This window comes from Pteropus medius, unplaced genomic scaffold, assembly GCF_902729225.1.
Source record: "Pteropus medius unplaced genomic scaffold, Ma_sr-lr_union100, whole genome shotgun sequence".
Taxonomy (NCBI): Eukaryota; Metazoa; Chordata; class Mammalia; order Chiroptera; family Pteropodidae; genus Pteropus; species Pteropus medius.
The window spans coordinates 852,958-869,233 of record NW_024346150.1 but is presented as its reverse complement, the minus strand read 5'-3'; the positions used below and the strand labels follow the sequence as shown (position 1 = coordinate 869,233).

General features: G+C 50.0%; 1 protein-coding gene across 1 annotated transcript in view; it reads right to left on the bottom strand.

Moving 5' to 3' along the window:
* The window catches only part of CNTFR (ciliary neurotrophic factor receptor), a 38,185-nt gene extending 37,500 nt beyond the window's left edge, over positions 1-685 (bottom strand). Inside the window, exon 1 of the mRNA XM_039875527.1 lies at positions 667-685. The gene's annotated coding sequence lies outside the window, so the exon portion shown is untranslated. The remainder of the gene's footprint in view (positions 1-666) is intronic.
* Between the last annotated feature and the right edge of the window lie 15,591 nt (positions 686-16,276).

Below are 16,276 nucleotides of genomic sequence, written 5' to 3'. Positions count from 1 at the left end.
CGCTGGCACACTCGCCCGCACTGGCACGCGTGGCCCCCTCACATTCGCCCTTTCTTAGGAACGCCCTCCAGACGGCTGTGGCCCGGGCGCTTCACGCGCAGCCAGGATCGCGGATCTCAAAGACGCGCACGCACACATACCCACACCCACTCCGCCGGATCTCCCGAGGCTGCTGGGCGCGCACCCACCCCCCGGGGTCGCTCATTCACACTCACTCTCTCACTTAGCTTTGGCCAGGTCTCTGTTGCGCACACTCCCGCACGTTCAGGCCTTGAATGCCTGGCACACCCCAGACCAACTCTCGGGGTCCTCCCACCCGCATCTCCGTAAGAGGAGCGCGAGCCAGAGCGCCCAGGCCCCAATTTGGGCAGAGGAGGCCAGACATCTCCGCCCCTCCCCTACTCCTATCCCCTCAGCAATACACACACCTCTCGCGGTGGGAAAGGGGCTTTAAGCACCCGTGATCCGGGATGGCCCAGGCTAAGAGCCCAGGCTCTCACTTCCCACCAAGTCTCCGGTGACACCAGCACAAATACCCTCTCTTTCCTCACCCCTACACTGGACACCTGGCCTGGGGAAAAATCTCCACTGGGATGAAGGGGATAGGGAGGGTGCGCCCTCTGTGCCTGCACGGGACTCAAGAGTTTGGCGCTGGAGGTTCAGTACCTCGAGCTTTCCTTTCGCAGCCTGGCCTCTTAGGGTCTGGTGTGCTCACTTCACTCACCCCTGGGCCTCCGGTCTGGCTACAAGATGAGGGATTAAGGTTAGATAACCAGAACAACTTCTGAGGCCACGCGAGAGCGCAACAGAAAGGATGAATGCCAGAGGCGGAGAACGAGTGGCCAACCCCATCTCCACCCTACGGATTTTTCACTTGACCTTTGACCCATAATCCCTGCGCCTTGCACCTCCAGTGAGCTGTTCCAGGGTTGGGGGTGGAGAGAAGGAAGGAAATATCTCGCCGTTTCCTCACACCCTTCCCCAGTAGGCTGCCCAGAGCGCCCGGGCCCTTTCCCAACAAATGCCTCGGGGACTCCCATTGCAGAAAAATCCTTTCCGCCACTACTCGGGTTTTTCACTTTCATTTCCGTGGCCTCAAAATCCCCTCAGTTCAACCAGCAGCAGTCAGCGGGGCTGAGGCTCACAGAAGGCCGGCTGGGGTTTAAGCACACACAGCGAAATAGTGGTGCCCAGCTGAGACCAGCCCACCTCCACCCACAGTAGATGTCTCAGACTATTCGGCCCTTCTGTGCCGCAGACAGGAACGACGAGGTGGGCACTGGGAAGGAGCGGGGCAGGGTGAGGGGGGCGGCGACGGAATCTTTGGGGAGCAGGAATTGCCCCTCTCCCTGCGCCGAAACTGGGCCTGGGTGTGGTTGGGTGCTCAGGAGTTCTCCCCATTCCTGGAGAGGCAGATAAGCGTCGCAATCCGCGAGTCATTGGTGGGCTGACTTGACCTCCGGATCCTCCAGCGTCCCGGACTCAGCCTCCTTCTGCCAGGTTGAGAGCAGTGGGGAGTTTTCGCCCCGACCAACGTCTCCACCTGGGGATGCAGGGTCAGCTGTCGGCACTGCCTAAGTCCACGGGTGCCCGGGCAAGTTCTGCGCGGGGCGACGGGGTTCTGGAAGCTGGACACGTCGGTGTGTCAGAGAATTAGTGAAGACGGAGGCGCACGTCGGAAGGGATCCCTGAGCCTGTCTGGATCCCTGCGCCTGTCGAACTGCAGTATCCTCGGGGCGCAGCACCCAGCGGCCGCAGCCTTGCCCGCTTCCCCGAGGCCGCAGCGACACCTGGTGGGCGGTGCAGGATGCGCGTTCCCCCTGTGGCTGCGGCTCCCGCACAGAGGCACCGGCCACCTACTGAACAACCAGGGTGCGGCTCTCTCTCTCCCTGCGCCTGGCCCAGAACCGAGTCTCCTCCCACAGGATCAGGGGCAACAATTTACTTGTGGGTCTCAGCTCCTGCCGCCTCCAATGCCCTATCTGCACACGAGCTTCTGAGCTTCCTAAGCTTCAGTGTTGAACCCTCCTTGCCTTCACTGCTGTGGGGGCAAAGCCAGGCTTCTTAGGCGTGGCTTCAAAGCTCTTGCAGGATCTGTCCCTGTCTCCTCTCCTCGCCGGCCTCCCCAGCTCTGCACCAGCCCCTTTCTCTTATGGCGAAACCCCAGTTTACTGACACCCTCCCGCAGTCCTGCCCCATCTTTACCTATCTTCACCGTCTGCCTATCCAATAAGGGGCAGCAGGAAGTAACAGCTCTAGTTCGGATCCCAGATTTGAAAACCCTGGAAGGCCTTGGGAAATTGGAAGAAGTTCTTGACTTTGGGTCTCTGGAGTTTTATACCCACCATGAAAAAGGGCTCTGTGGCAGGACTTTTGACTCCACCCTTCTTCACTCTGGCAGGTGACCTAAATTTGAACCACCTCTCACCCCCGCACCCACACACACACCCCTCTAGGAGTCAACTGTGCCATCTTAAGCCTTTGGGTAGCAAGGACCCTCCCTCATTCCTACTGACGTGTCCTCTATGTGTCCAGTGGTCTCTTTTTTCCTGGGCTCCTTCGGAAATGGGGCTTATTTCTAACCTGCTATACCATCAGAAAGTTCCACTATGGGGCACATACATATCTATCTAGCTATCCAGTTACAAAGACACACACACACACACACTCACACATACACACACAGGCTTTCTGTTTTACCTACAAATGTCAAACATCCATCATCATGTAAAGTCACATACCCAGTCTCAAAGAGTCAAACAAGTATATTTAACCTCGATATGGCACACTGGGAGTCAGGGTCCCCTGCTGTGGACTGGGAGCTAGAAGGTTCCAGAAGGACCGAACTCCCCGAAACACGCGCCGAACTCCCTGAAACACAATACCCACACATAGACACAGTCACACAGCCATGTGCTCAGTCACACCGCATATCACACAGGCAAAGACGCAGAGTCACACACGCTCTCAATCACACAAAGTCCCACACTGGGGTTTGGCTGTCGAAGCCGGCTCTGGGAGGCAGTTACGTAAACACCCTCACAGCCCCCCCCCCTCCCCCTCGCTCCCCCTGCTTCCTCACGCAGTGCCAGCGCCTGGGGCGGCTTGGCCGAGGCCCGGGAACAGCTCGGCCTCGCGGAGGCTCCAGGCGCCGAGAAACCCGATCCTGACACAGCCCTAGGCTGAGCAAGGGAGGGGGGCCCAGAGCACCCCCCGACACACACACTCAGGGTCCAGCCCAGACCCCCAAGGACGACCTACCAACATCCTGAGACAGCTCCCAGCACTATCCTGGGACAGCACCTAGAGCCCACTCACAGCAGCCCCATCCTGCACACTGCCCTCTGCGTGCTGTCAGCTGGACCTCTGCCTAAGTGTGCCCTGACCCTTCCAACCTCTGGCACCAGAAAAGAGCAAAGATTCCCTAAAGGTAGAGAATGGGAAAGGGCTGAAGCCATAATGGGGAAATATAAGTATTCAGCCTGGAATTGCCCCCAATTTTCTGGAACTCACTCCTTTTCCCTCCTCACTGGGCCCTCTAAAGCCACTCTGATAGAAAGAGGTGATTTCACTCCTGCTTCAGGCCCTCCTCAGATTTGCTCCCTACTGATTCCAACATATTCTCTCGGAATTCTAAATTATTTGCAAGATCTAAAGCCTCCCCTTCCTCTCTTTGACATCCTTCTTTCCTCCTTAGTTGGAAGTTCTAACTCTAGTCTAACCCCAGTTCCTTCTGTCGTGCTAAGAAGGAAGTTTGAGGGCAACCTGAGACATTGGGAATGAAATTCCCGAAAGGAGGAAGGATTAAGGCTCAGGAAATCCCTGAAAGTCAAGAGTCTAAGAGGAGGAGAGAAAATGTCTGTGCCCCGCCCCCTACATGACCCCCACCCCACTCTGCAGCCCAGACTAGATTTCTCATAATAGGTTTTGAGTATCTGACTGGGCTGCCCAGGCCCAAGCAGAAAGGGAATTTCCCCCTATGTTCTCTGTTAATGAACAAAACATTTCATGTTGAAATTCCTCCTCTGCCCCCAGCCCAGTGTCTGCAGGCCCCCCCAGCCTGCTGAGTGGGGGGACCACTAGGAGGGAAGTAACAGAGTAGGGGACAGCCCTGAGGGAAAGCATAATTTACATTGGGGGGAGGGCATCTTTTTTCATAAATAATTAGGTGGCTTTTTTTTTTTTTTTCACTTTTGGCTAAAATTACCCGCTCCTGTGGCAGCTTCCCAGAAAGGGCGGCGGGAGGGCAGCTGGAGCTGTCCCGAGGCCCAGGACATGGCCCCCCTCCCCTGGGCAAGGAGCCTTCCCCAAGTTGTTTTCCTGGTCTCTTCCTCTTGGATGTTTTTTTGATTATTAATCACATTTTCCATCTGCAGGCTTGGTCCAGACCCCCTCCTCCTGGGGTCAGGGCTGGACAGAGGAACGGAGGACAGACTCCAGGAGGATAAGTTGGGGACAAGATGGACAATGACCCCTGATTTTGGCTGTCTTGAAAGAGGTTGTCAGTGGCATGTCGTAGATCATACCTTCACCATTCTGGTACGTAGAAGAACCTTAATCAATACAAGTGGAGTGAATGAATAAGCAGGTGTCCAGCTTTCACGGTGCCCAGCTGGCACTGGAAGGCAAAGCCCCTGGTGTGGGTCTCCTTATGCTAGAGACAGGGAAACAGCTCAGAGAGGGAGAGTCACTTGCCCAGAGTTATACAGCAAGTTATACAGTCAGAGTCAGAGCAACACCCCAGGAATGCTGATGTCTCTCTCATTCAAAAGGCAGTCAATAAGTACGTATTGAACACCTACTATATGCCAGGCATTGATCTAAGTGATGGGATACAGCAGTGAACCAAATAGACAAAAATCCCTGCCCTCTCAAGTATGTGGAGCAACTAGAACTCCATACGCTTCTGGAGCATGTGTAAATTGGTACAACCACTTTAGAACACTGTTTGGCACGATCTGCTAAGCTGAATGTATGTATACACTATGACCCAGTGATTCCACTCCTAGATGCAAACCCAAAAGAAATTATCACAGAGTTCACCAAGAACATTCATAGCAATTTTATTTATAATAGGCCCAAACTGGAAACAACCCAAATGGATGAAGTGATTGTGGTATAGTAATAGCAATGGAAAAGAATCGACTATAGCTACATACAACAAAAATAGATAAAGCTCACAGACAGAATGTTGAGCAAAGAAAAAAAAAAAAAGAACCAGACACAGAATAGTACCTATTGAGTGATTTCATTTACATAAAACTCAAAAAGAGGCAAAACTCATTTATGGTGATAGAAATTGGAATTGCAGTTACCTTTGTTGGGCGGGAGGGGGCGGTCTAAGAGTGTACACACATATGTCAATACTTGAGCTGTGCCCTTAAGGTTTGTGCATTTTACTGTTTACTTTTTGCCTAAAAAAAAAGTTTTAAAATCCCCTGCCCTTATGGAACTCGCATTCTAGTCAGGGAAGATGGATACTAAACAAAATAGGTGAGCATATAATTTGTCCATGTGAGAATGCAGTGTCTGACAGCTCCTTCAGGCAAGAGGTGACAGCCTAAATGTCACCTAAGAGAGCCTAGATTAAGCCCCTTTGTCTTCTCCCACTGTGCCATACTCTTTCTCCATATAGTAGTTACTGTGCCATTTAAATGCCTAGTTACTTGTGTTGGGGTCTGGGAACTCCATGAGGGCAGCCTTGTGGACTCCATCTCCAGGCATCTTGAGCTGAGTCTGCCATAAAACAGATGTTCCTAACACTTGAAATAGGTTTAAATAAATGTTGAATGAATGAATGAATCGATGCCAGGAAACGAGCAGGACAACACTGACCTGGGGGAGTAAAGTCCCAGGGCACAGGGGAGGGAGCCTATCTGAATGGATCACTCGAGGGATGGGAAAGAGAGTTTGGTAATCAGTAAGGAATTAAACAGAGACCCAGAAGGCGAGCTCAGGCAGCCTGTGTGGCTCAGAGACCACATCCTGAAGTGCCTTTGGTGCTAAGGCCATGCAGACCTGCAAAGGCTTAAAGTAGGTAAGGAACAGAACCAGATTTATGTTTTAGAGAGATCATTGAGGCTGCTGGGTAAAGAGTGGTGAGAAAGACTAAGGCCGGAGGTGGGGCAGTCAGGGAGGAGGTGTTTGCAGTGTGACCCATAGGAGAGAGACCTCCAGCCTGACCTGGGACAGGGACATAGGGTTGAAGAGAGAAGACAAGACTTTGGAGGAGGCACTGAGAGTCATTGTCTCTATCTGCTCCCACAACACCTGGAGGAACACTCATGTCACTCTTTACTCAGAGAACAGGCCCCCTGGACACTTAGTCCACTGTCTGCTTTCCCAAGGACGTTCCCCTCTGAGTGATCCTGGGGCCTGAGTTAACTTTGGAAAGAGAAGCAGATAGGGATGGCGGGGTGGTGTGAGGTGGTGGTCGGGGTGGGGTGGGTACCCAGAAGGGGTGAGGGGAGAGAAACAAGGGAGGACAGGGAAGCTAGAAATTAGAGAACAACTATGTGTTTGAAGGTGGGAGCAGGGCACAGACTTGCAAAATCACAGATGCAGTTTTTCATTTTGTGTTGCAAAAATTTGCATGAAACTAATTCCCTGCTCAGAAGCACAAAGTCTGTCCCTCCCTCTCTCCCTCCCTTCCTCCCTCCCTCCGTCCTTCCTTCCCCACTATAGTGGGCTCTGATCTCTCTCTTCTCCAATTCTTCTTGGAGGGAGCATATGTCTTCAAAGGATTGTCCCCTTCTAGTGCCAGCCCAGAATTAGACATTGATCCCTCCAGCTGTGAAGCTGCCTCCCTGATAACAGGGCTGGGATTTCCAAACGGGACTGATGTGGCCCCAAGATTGGCTCCCTCCCTTCATCTCCCACAGCTCCATTCTCAGGTAACCTGCTCACTCCTGGGACAGGGGGAGAGGAAAAAAAAAGAGGCTTTCAACATCCCCCCTCCAAACTCAACTGTCGTGATTCAGAAGACAGAGAAAAATTAGAGATTTGAGACTGAATGCCAGATACCCAGGCCCAGGGAGATAGAGGCAAGGGAGAAGTCCAAGAGAGAAAAAATTGAATTAAATTCAGTTTAACAGAAATTTATCAGCACCTACTGTGTGCCAGGCCTAGAGGGGACATTGTGTACAAAAGCACAGATGACTCCCATGTTTTTGGCATGAGTGACTAGGAGATGACAGTACCATTCACTGAGCTGGAGAGTTGAGGCTTGACATGTCCAGCTGAAGGGTCTGTAGGATGATGGCCAGCAGGAGCAAGGATGGGGAGAACAGAGAAGCTGAGAGAGGGTTGGCTGGCTGCCTGGAGGTGTGTGGTCTCTGTCCAACAGCTCCCAGTGCCCTCGGTACCCTTTGTGCTAGTGCTGCTTGCCTGAGCATTCATCAAAGTCTCAGACTGACCTGGGCACTATGAAGGTGCTGGGAGATGACAGGATAAAACAGGGAGCAGGGAGAGGGTATGATGTGAGGGAGGGGAGGAGAGGATTGCAGCGAAAACCCTAGAAACTATGATTTAAAGACAGAGAGGGCAGAGAAGACATGGTGACCTCAGAGGTAGAAGGAGAGCCAGGAGTCAGGGTAGTTATAGGACCAAAAAAGAGACTGTAGAGGCCAAGGAAGAGCCCTGGGCTTTAGCAGCCAGGAGTGGGGTTGGGTCAGTGGGACTAAGCTGGTGTTATGGAGCTGGCTGATGCAGACCCTCCACAGGGGCCTGTGAGCAGAGTATAGTCCCCTCCTTTCCCAGCCTCCCTGCTGTCCCTGGAGCTCTGCTTGGTCTAGAAACCTCTCTTAGCCAGGCACTGGGGAAAGAGAGGACGAAAAAGCTCCCTGTTCCCCCAGACTTCCATCCCTGAGCCTTTGGTTTCCGGCCTTCCCAGGAGGGTCCTGACCTTCCTCAAGCTTGGGAGCCTGCAGCGGTCAGGAAACCCTGGGGACCCTGGGGGTAATTGAAACCAGGGCTAAGACATTAGAAACCATAACGCAGACTCCCCAGCTCCCCCAGGATAGCTCCTGGTTTTCTTCTCATTCTGTCTTCCCTGTTGCTGACAGCTCAGCTCTCTAGGCCCTCACCAGCTGGGTGGATGACCCTCCTCCCAGAACCAACTAGAAAGGGCCTCCAACCAGAAGGCACCCAAAGCTAGCCCTCAGGGACTTTTCTGTGCTCAGACAACCTTAGCGTATACTAGGCTAATCAGCCCCCACCCACGCATATTGAAGTATCCCCAAATTCTAATCTTGGTCCTTTATTGCAGAACCTATCCTAAGGTTAGACAATGGGAAGTATTTCTCAATAGTGAAAGAGAAGAGAGAGGTAGGAGATGTGGGGCAGGAGTGCCTCTCAACTAGGAGGTGCTCAATAAATATGTGGAAAAGAAAGAATAAGTCTCCAAGTCTGGGCTTCTCCAGAGTGAGGTGTTGGCTGGGCTGGATCTGAAGCAGGGGCAGGACAGGCTGCACACCACGGTGGCAGGAAGGAGAAGGTTAGATAAGAATTCTATGGCCTAGAGTTCCCCTTCCATCTCTTTCTCTGCTCTGATGTCTCTCTTTCCCTCTGTGTGCTTCTCTGTCGCAGTCCTTGTCTTTAATAGAAAGGACAGGAAGCCTCATGTTGTCGGCCTGATGGAAAGACCCTTCACTTGCACAAATGCCTGATGATTCCAGGATTCCCAGATTCCCCATGAGTGCTGGTATAAGAATCTGCCCCTACCTCTGTCTCTGTCTCTGTCGTTGGCTCTTCAGTGAGACTGAAGTGTTCAAATACCTTACTCTACCACTTACTGACTTTGTGGCCTCAGGTAAGTGACTTAATGTCTCTGTGATCAATTGAGTAAAATGGGATCATAATAGAGACTATTTCCTAGGACTATTGTAAAGATTCAATTAAATGAGATAATCCAGTGAAGTGTTTAATACCAGCCTGGTAGGTACGACAGCCCCTTTCATCCTTAGGCTTTGGCTTTCCCCACATCAATGTCTCTATGTTGCTTCCTCTGTCTGTCACAAACTTTCTCCCCATCTATCTACTCATCCTCTGCTTCTCAGTCTTTGTCTCTCCATCTTTCTCCTGATCCTATTTCTCTCCACTCATCTGGCTCTGCCTAAAGGCCCCAAGAGCCCTGTCGACTCTCCTCCAACTCTTGTTGGCACAACTGGCCCAGGTGGGCTGGGGTAAGATGTCTGGGGAGGTTTTAAATTCAAACATGGAATTCCTGGCAGCAAGATCACGCCCGGGCCTGAACATGGGTGAATCACAGTTGGTGGGAAGAGTGACTGTGTCTGTGTCCTTTCTGGAGGGGGAGGGAAGCTGGGCACTCAGCCTGAAAGCCTCTTGGAGGAAGGGGGATTTGCCCTGACTGCTCTGACTGCCCCCACACCTGGGCCCAAGCCAGATCCCTCATGTCTAGTACCTGCCTGGAAGTTAGGCAACCTACCGAGAGTCCAGGACCAAAAGGTGAATCCCTCTACATAGGGAGGCCTGCCCTCAAAATACTCTAGCCCACCCTCATGCCAAATCCTGCTCTGAGCTTCTCATAGCCCATTCCAAACCCTGTATGCTGCCTCCATAGATCCAGCTTCTCTTGTCTCTGTCTTTCTATCTCTTTTAACATTGATCTATGACTTTGGTAGCCACATTTGCTTGGTACCCCCAAATTGAGGCTGCCAGAAATAGGAAACTATGGGGTTGAAGAATCTGTTTTTCACCTAGACCAAAGAGCACCTTCTTGTGGAGGAGCGGGAAGACACAAAAAATCCAGATGTCATTTCTGTATCATTGTGGATCTGTGAAGGCAGAGCATGGTGTAGAATGGTGTTCTATAACTGAAAAGCAAATGAAAGTGGGGCAAAGAACCCCAAATAGGAAATTGGGTGGCTGAGGCTGCAGCAGGCAAGAGCGTAGATAGACTATGGAAAGGCTGCTGCTTGACTCTGTAGCTCAGCAAGGAGTCTTCTCTGGGAGTCAGGATTGGTCTCAACTAGCCCCAGACTCACACATACCTGAGCCTCAGCCAGACTCCTCACGTCAGCCCTTGGGCAGAGGGCCAGATGGGTGAACCACTAAGACTTGCCTCTTAGTTCCCTATTCAACATATCATTGCCTCAAGGTGCTCACCAGCCTCAGGGAGAGTTAGAACTACAGATCCAGAGAGGGAGAAACACTAGGCAGGGCCACATGTCAGGCAGAGGCTGGGACAGGAGACATGGTGTCCTGGCAGCCAGCCTGCGCCTGTCACAGGAGTCCTGAGCCAATGCTGTGACAGGTGCCAGACGTGAAACAGAATTTTATGTAGGGAAAGTGCCTAGGAATCCATGAACATGTGGGCAGCTGGACCAGGGATGAAGCATTCCATCAGGCAAGGACAGATGTGCAGCTTCCAGTCTTTCCCATCACACAGAGACAAGCATTGGGATAAGAGATTCAAAGAGACAGAATCAGAGTGAAAGAGAGCCAAGAGAACCTAGAAGAGAGACTAAGAAATAGATACAATCAGAGAGAGAGTCAGACACAAAAATAGAGATAAGAGAAAGAAAGATGTGAGTCAGAGACATAGAGACAGGAAGATGCAGAAGAGGAAAACCTATGGAACTGAAGACATAGAGACAGATATAGGAAGATCCATGAAGTCAGAGAGAAACACAGTGTCTGAGTCACAGAGCAACAGTGACATGGAGTCAACGATATATAGACACAGAGAAACTCAGACTGGGAGACAGAAAAAAAAAATAGGAGGGGGAAATAGAGAAGATGGAGTTGGGGGAAACAAAGACAGATCAAGAGAGGCAGAGATGGAGAGAAAGCAAGGCAAAGGGAAACAAAGACAGAATGAGGCAAAGAAAGAGATCAAAACAGCAGGAATGGGAAAAGCGGATGACAGAAGAGTCTCCTGGTCTCCAGTCTCTCCAGCCTAGTCTCCCCAGGGTTTGGGCTTCTCCTGCTATTCTTTGGTTTCCATAGCAACAGGGAGGGCAGCACCAAATTTGCATATATATTTAAGCCCTTTCTTTCTGCATAATTCAACAGGTTTGTGCATATTCATAAGACTGTGAGTGAAGGTGACTCCCAATCCCTGCTCAAAATCTGACTGTGGTGCCCTCAACTTGCAGTACACAATCATGGCTCTAAGCCCCACCTCAGAGCCTAACCTGTCCCTGCCAGACCCTGCTAACATTCCTTCCCTGCTCCCCAAACACTCCCTTGTACTTTCCTACCTCCGTACCTTTCTTCAGGTGATGCCCCTCTGCCTGCCAGGGAAGCCCTTCTCTCAGTGTCTCTTCTGCCGATAGTACATACACATGTGTGCACATGCCACACAGGCACACACACTTACGCATGTGCACATGCGAACTCTGGTGGGGGAGCATGGCAGGGAGTGACCAATGCTCACTCTGGCTCCCTGTTGGAAGTGGCCCCTCAGTCACACTCCTATCTGGGTGTTTCTGTCGAAGAAGGGAGTACATGAAAGGATCACATTGAGAGAGCCTGGGGTGTAAGCTGAGCTCAAGGTTGACAGATCTACAGAGAGGGATCTAGGACACTGCGGCCTCCACATGGAAACTGACAGACCCTGCCTGGTTCTAGCCAGAAAAATCAGAGGAACTAGGATAGAGCCAAAAGGAATCTGAGGAACAGCACTGAAGTAGCTTAAATGGTGAGGGAGAAGATACTAGGGCCAAGAGCCCTTTCAAAGTGCCAGGCTTTGAAAGCTCTTGTGGGCTGGTAGGGGATTCTCCAGGGACTACTCCAGCCATAATTTTGGCTTCACCATCCCCCTGGAAGCCTCCTCACTGCTCTTCCTACCCTGTGCCCCCAAATCCACTTTCCACATTTTAGCAGTCGGAGCTCTAAAACCCACTCTGATATTCCACATCACTCCCTTCTTAAAGCTTTCAGTGACTCTCCATAACCCTAAAGAAAAAGTCCAAGACCTTTGGCCAGGCACTTAGACCCTTCCAGTCTGGCCCCATTCATCTCTGAGCCTCATTCCTCACACTCCCTGCCTTGAACTTCAAGGTCCAGTGGTCATCTCTATGTTCTTCTCACCGCTGTCTTAGCTCATGCCTGCCCTTTACCTAGAATATCTTTTCCACTTTTCTTCTAGCTCTTTGAGATTCTACACATGCATCACCTCCTCTTTGAAGTTTTTCCTGTTCCCAGAGACTGAATGAGCAGCTCTGAACTCTTTAAGCCTAAATGAACTTCCCTAATCTCCAAATTTACCACACCAATATTATCTGTATATATAGTTATTACCTTCATGGGGCTGGAAGTTCCGAGCCCAGTGACTATATTTGTCACATTGTGGGTGATCTTTAGCTGTTTGCTGAATAACTGAGAGGTCACTGAGCCCACGGGCCAAGTTTCAATCTTAGACTATCATCTCTATCTTGAAGCTCCTGGAGACCTCTGCAGACTCAGGAAAGGGAAGGGATGAGCTATTCCTTTGTGAATCCTGCCACCTATTGGCAAGTCTCAGAAGTGCAGCCAGACATCACCTTTCCCACCGCAAGAACCAAAGTAGAAGAGATGCCTGGCGGAATCAGGCCTGACCCCTAAGCTCCAAACTGGTGGTCCAGACAAATAGAGGGAAGTGGGGAGGTACGTCCCTAGGAGACAGTGCTCAAAGCCCAGCATGTGTGTCCTCTGAACACTTTTGATGAGTTCCAAGCAGACAGAATGGCAAGAGCAAAGGCTCAGGCAGAAAATCTCATGGCACGTGGGAAAAGTGAGGCATTAGCGTGGCCAGAGCCCAGGGTCAAAGAGGACCGGGCCAAAGATGGGTTGAGCCATGGCAGTGACCAGGCAAGGGTGTCCTTTGAGGCTATCCAGTGAGTGAATTTGAATCTTGTCCTCTAATCTGGCTATGAGGAGACTAAGAGAAATGATAGATCTGGGTATGGCTACACACTTGGAGGCTCAATATTCATTCATTCACTCATTAAATATTTATCCAGCACCTATTATGTTCAAGATCCTTAGGTTATAACAGTGGAAAAAATGAAAATTCTTGTCAATTGGGAGCTTACATTCTCACCAGAGGAAGAGAGACAATAAACAAAACATTAAAGGATGAGATTATATTTAAAAGGCAAAAAAACAGGGGGTGGGGGGAGGAAGAGTAAGAAAGATCAGAAATGGTTGACTACAATCTTAAATGGAGTCGTCAGAGTAGGCCTCACTGAGGTGACATGTGAGCAAAGATCTGAAGGAGGGAAGGAGATAGTCATGCTGGTATCTAGCAGAAAAGCATTCTAAACAAAGGGAACAGCTAGTGGCTCGATTTGGAGAGCAAAGAAGGAGACCAGTAAAGAGACTGTTGCCAGATAATGAGGGGCACAGAGGTTGTGGGAATGGAGACTTAGGAAGCAAAATTGTCAGGACTTGCTGCCTGCTTGGACATGGGAGGTACGTAACTCTGTCATACTGTGTTCTTAAGTCTTCATTTCAGGGCTAACTCACTATACATGCCACCTCTAAGGCAGGTAGTAAGAATGCTTAGCATATTCCATCCTGGATGACTCCATCACCCAGCTAGATGCTCCTCCCAACCTACCCAACACACACACACCATCCTCCCTGGCCTCTTAATTCCTCAACCTCATCTTCAGTAACTTTTCCTCCAGGCCACTCAGCTATCTACTCTCATGCCCACAACCAAGTCCTGTCAGCTCCTAAAACTCTCAAAGCCACTGACTCTTCCATCTTATCCTTTAGTTACTGTTATGGATTGTATTGTGTCCCTCCAAAAAAGCTATGTTCAAATCTTAACCTCTAATACCTCAAAATATGGTTTAATTTGTAAATAGGATCTTTACAGAGGTAATCAAGTTAAAATGAGGTCATTAAGATGAGTCCAAATCCAATATCACTGATGCTTATAAAAAGGAGAAATTTGGGCACAGAATCAGATACACACAAAGGGAAGATAATGTGAAGATGGATGACTGGAGTGATGCATCTAAAAGTCAAGGAGGCTAAAGACTGCCAGCTAACCAGAAGCTAGGATGAATCAAGGAAGGATTCCCCTACAGATTTCAGGGGAAAATGGCCCTGCTGACACCTTGATTTCAGACTTCTAGTCTCCAAAACGGAGACAGGAAATTTGTGGTATTTTGCTATGGCAGCCCTAGAAACTGATACAGCTACAATGCCCTCTCGTAGTTCTCTGAACTACTGCATCTCTCCTCATCCTACCCCAGATATTTTCATAGGGACCCCCAAGCCACTGACTCCTGCCCCTTTCTATCTTCACTTCTTCTTCAACCCAATTTGGATTCCTTGGTCTTTTACTGCATGCACTCTCTTGCCAGTCTCATTATTCTTCAATCATTCCTGCCTGTCTTGACCTCAGTCTGGAAGAATACAACAGTGCTTTCTCTGAGTCCTCATCTGTCCTGTGGGCACTGCTGGAGCTCACAAACCCTGATGTACTACATGTTCATGGTCACCAGCCTCAACTGGGTTTAGCCCTGCCTAGTCACCCTCCTATACCTTCCTTGTTATCTCTCCTAATTGCAACAACTATCTCACACCTTCTTGCCAACTTCCTTGCTCCACTGTTACCAGCAGAGCTGGACTCTTGCTTCAAGAGGAGATAGAAGTCTTCTGAACTCTAACTCCCTCATGTCCCACCTTCACCTCCACACCCATCTGCATACATACCCATCCTGAGCTTCTTCCCTCCTGTTACAGGGCAGGATCTTTCCTCTTCCCTTTGGGAGGTCCATACCGCCATTCTTTTGGGTCTCCTACCCTTTTGCCTCCTCAAGAGTCTCATCCTATGAGGTATCCACAATCCCCTGCATCTTTCATCTTTCCCTATTGGCTTCCTCCATCAGCCTACAAATATGCTCAAGTCTATGCCAACTCATTAGAAATAGTTAATTAAAAACTCTCTCTGTATCTGTAGTCTACATTCCTCTTCAGCTATTTATCACCTCTCCTCCAATTCACAATCCAACTTCTTAAAAGTGCTATTTCTATTTCCTTACCTTTTGTATCATGACATAACCTTTTCTAAAATATTATGGAGGCAAAAGCCATACTACAGTGGCTTAAAGATAAAGTAAGAAGAGACTGACACAACAATTATACTCCTTCCTAAGCTTGGTCAGGCTTTCCAACCTCCAAAAGTCTCATTTCTCTCTGGCTCCCTCTCTCAATTCCTCCTGTAGACCCCAGTTGGGCTCTGTAAAGGACAAGGAGGGGAAAAGTCCCGGAATCACTAGCCATCTCTTCCTCAGCCTGTGGCCTATTTCCTGATTCTGAGACACTTCTTCCTGAGGGATTTTAACCCCAGCTTAGTTTCCCTCCACACTACTCCTGCCATCTTCCTGGAGATACCAGGTGGTGGCTTAATAACGAGCTGCCCAGTTGGGAGCCCCTCATAGGACTCCCAGAGCTTGTGATGTCACCTCACTGAAGCATTCCTTCAGTGTAGGTCACCATGCTTATTCCACATGATCATTCCACCCTAGACACAGTAGACTGGATCAGGATGGGATACTGAGCCAAAGATCAATAGTCTGCAATAGTAGCCTGGTCCCAAAGCTCTGGGGACTAACGACAGAGAGGTGTTGATAGTAGAAGACTCATCAGTGGAGATGCTCAGAGAAAAGGCAAGAAGCAGAAGCTGGGAGGGAGAAAAAACCCTGAATTAGCCACAAAGAGAATGGGGAGAAGTCAGGCGGTTGCTGGTAGTAAGACACCTGAGTCATCACCACAGCCTCTAGGGGTCTGCTGGATGCTCCATGACCTCTGCAATTGAGAAGCCTGGCTGGGCAGCTGCTGAGAGGCTTTCCTGTTTCTCCTAATATCCTCTGAATCTCCATCACCTGCGCCTCCCTCAGGATCTTCCACATCACTCTGGGCAACCTACTTTGGAAAGCGAAGGATGACAGTGTTCCAAGTTTTGACCACAGCCTGCTGGCCCTATAGTTTCCTCATCTCTGCTCTAAACCCTAATTAGGCCTCCAATCCCCCAACCATTTCTTCCCCAACACCTCAAGCCCTCCTCCCCAGACTCAGCCAAACACCACTTCAACACTCAAATTGCTGAGCCCACCCTGCTACAACATACGGTCAGAAGAGCCCTAACTTTGTGCTTTCCAGGTGACTGGACACTCAGCCTACTGGACACATTGGAGAAGACCTCAAAATCCAGTGGGAAGACTTATCAGGGGAATCACTTTGTAAGTTACATAAATGTCTAACCACTATGCTGTATGCCTGAAACTAATATACAGAATGTCATCTATAATTGAAA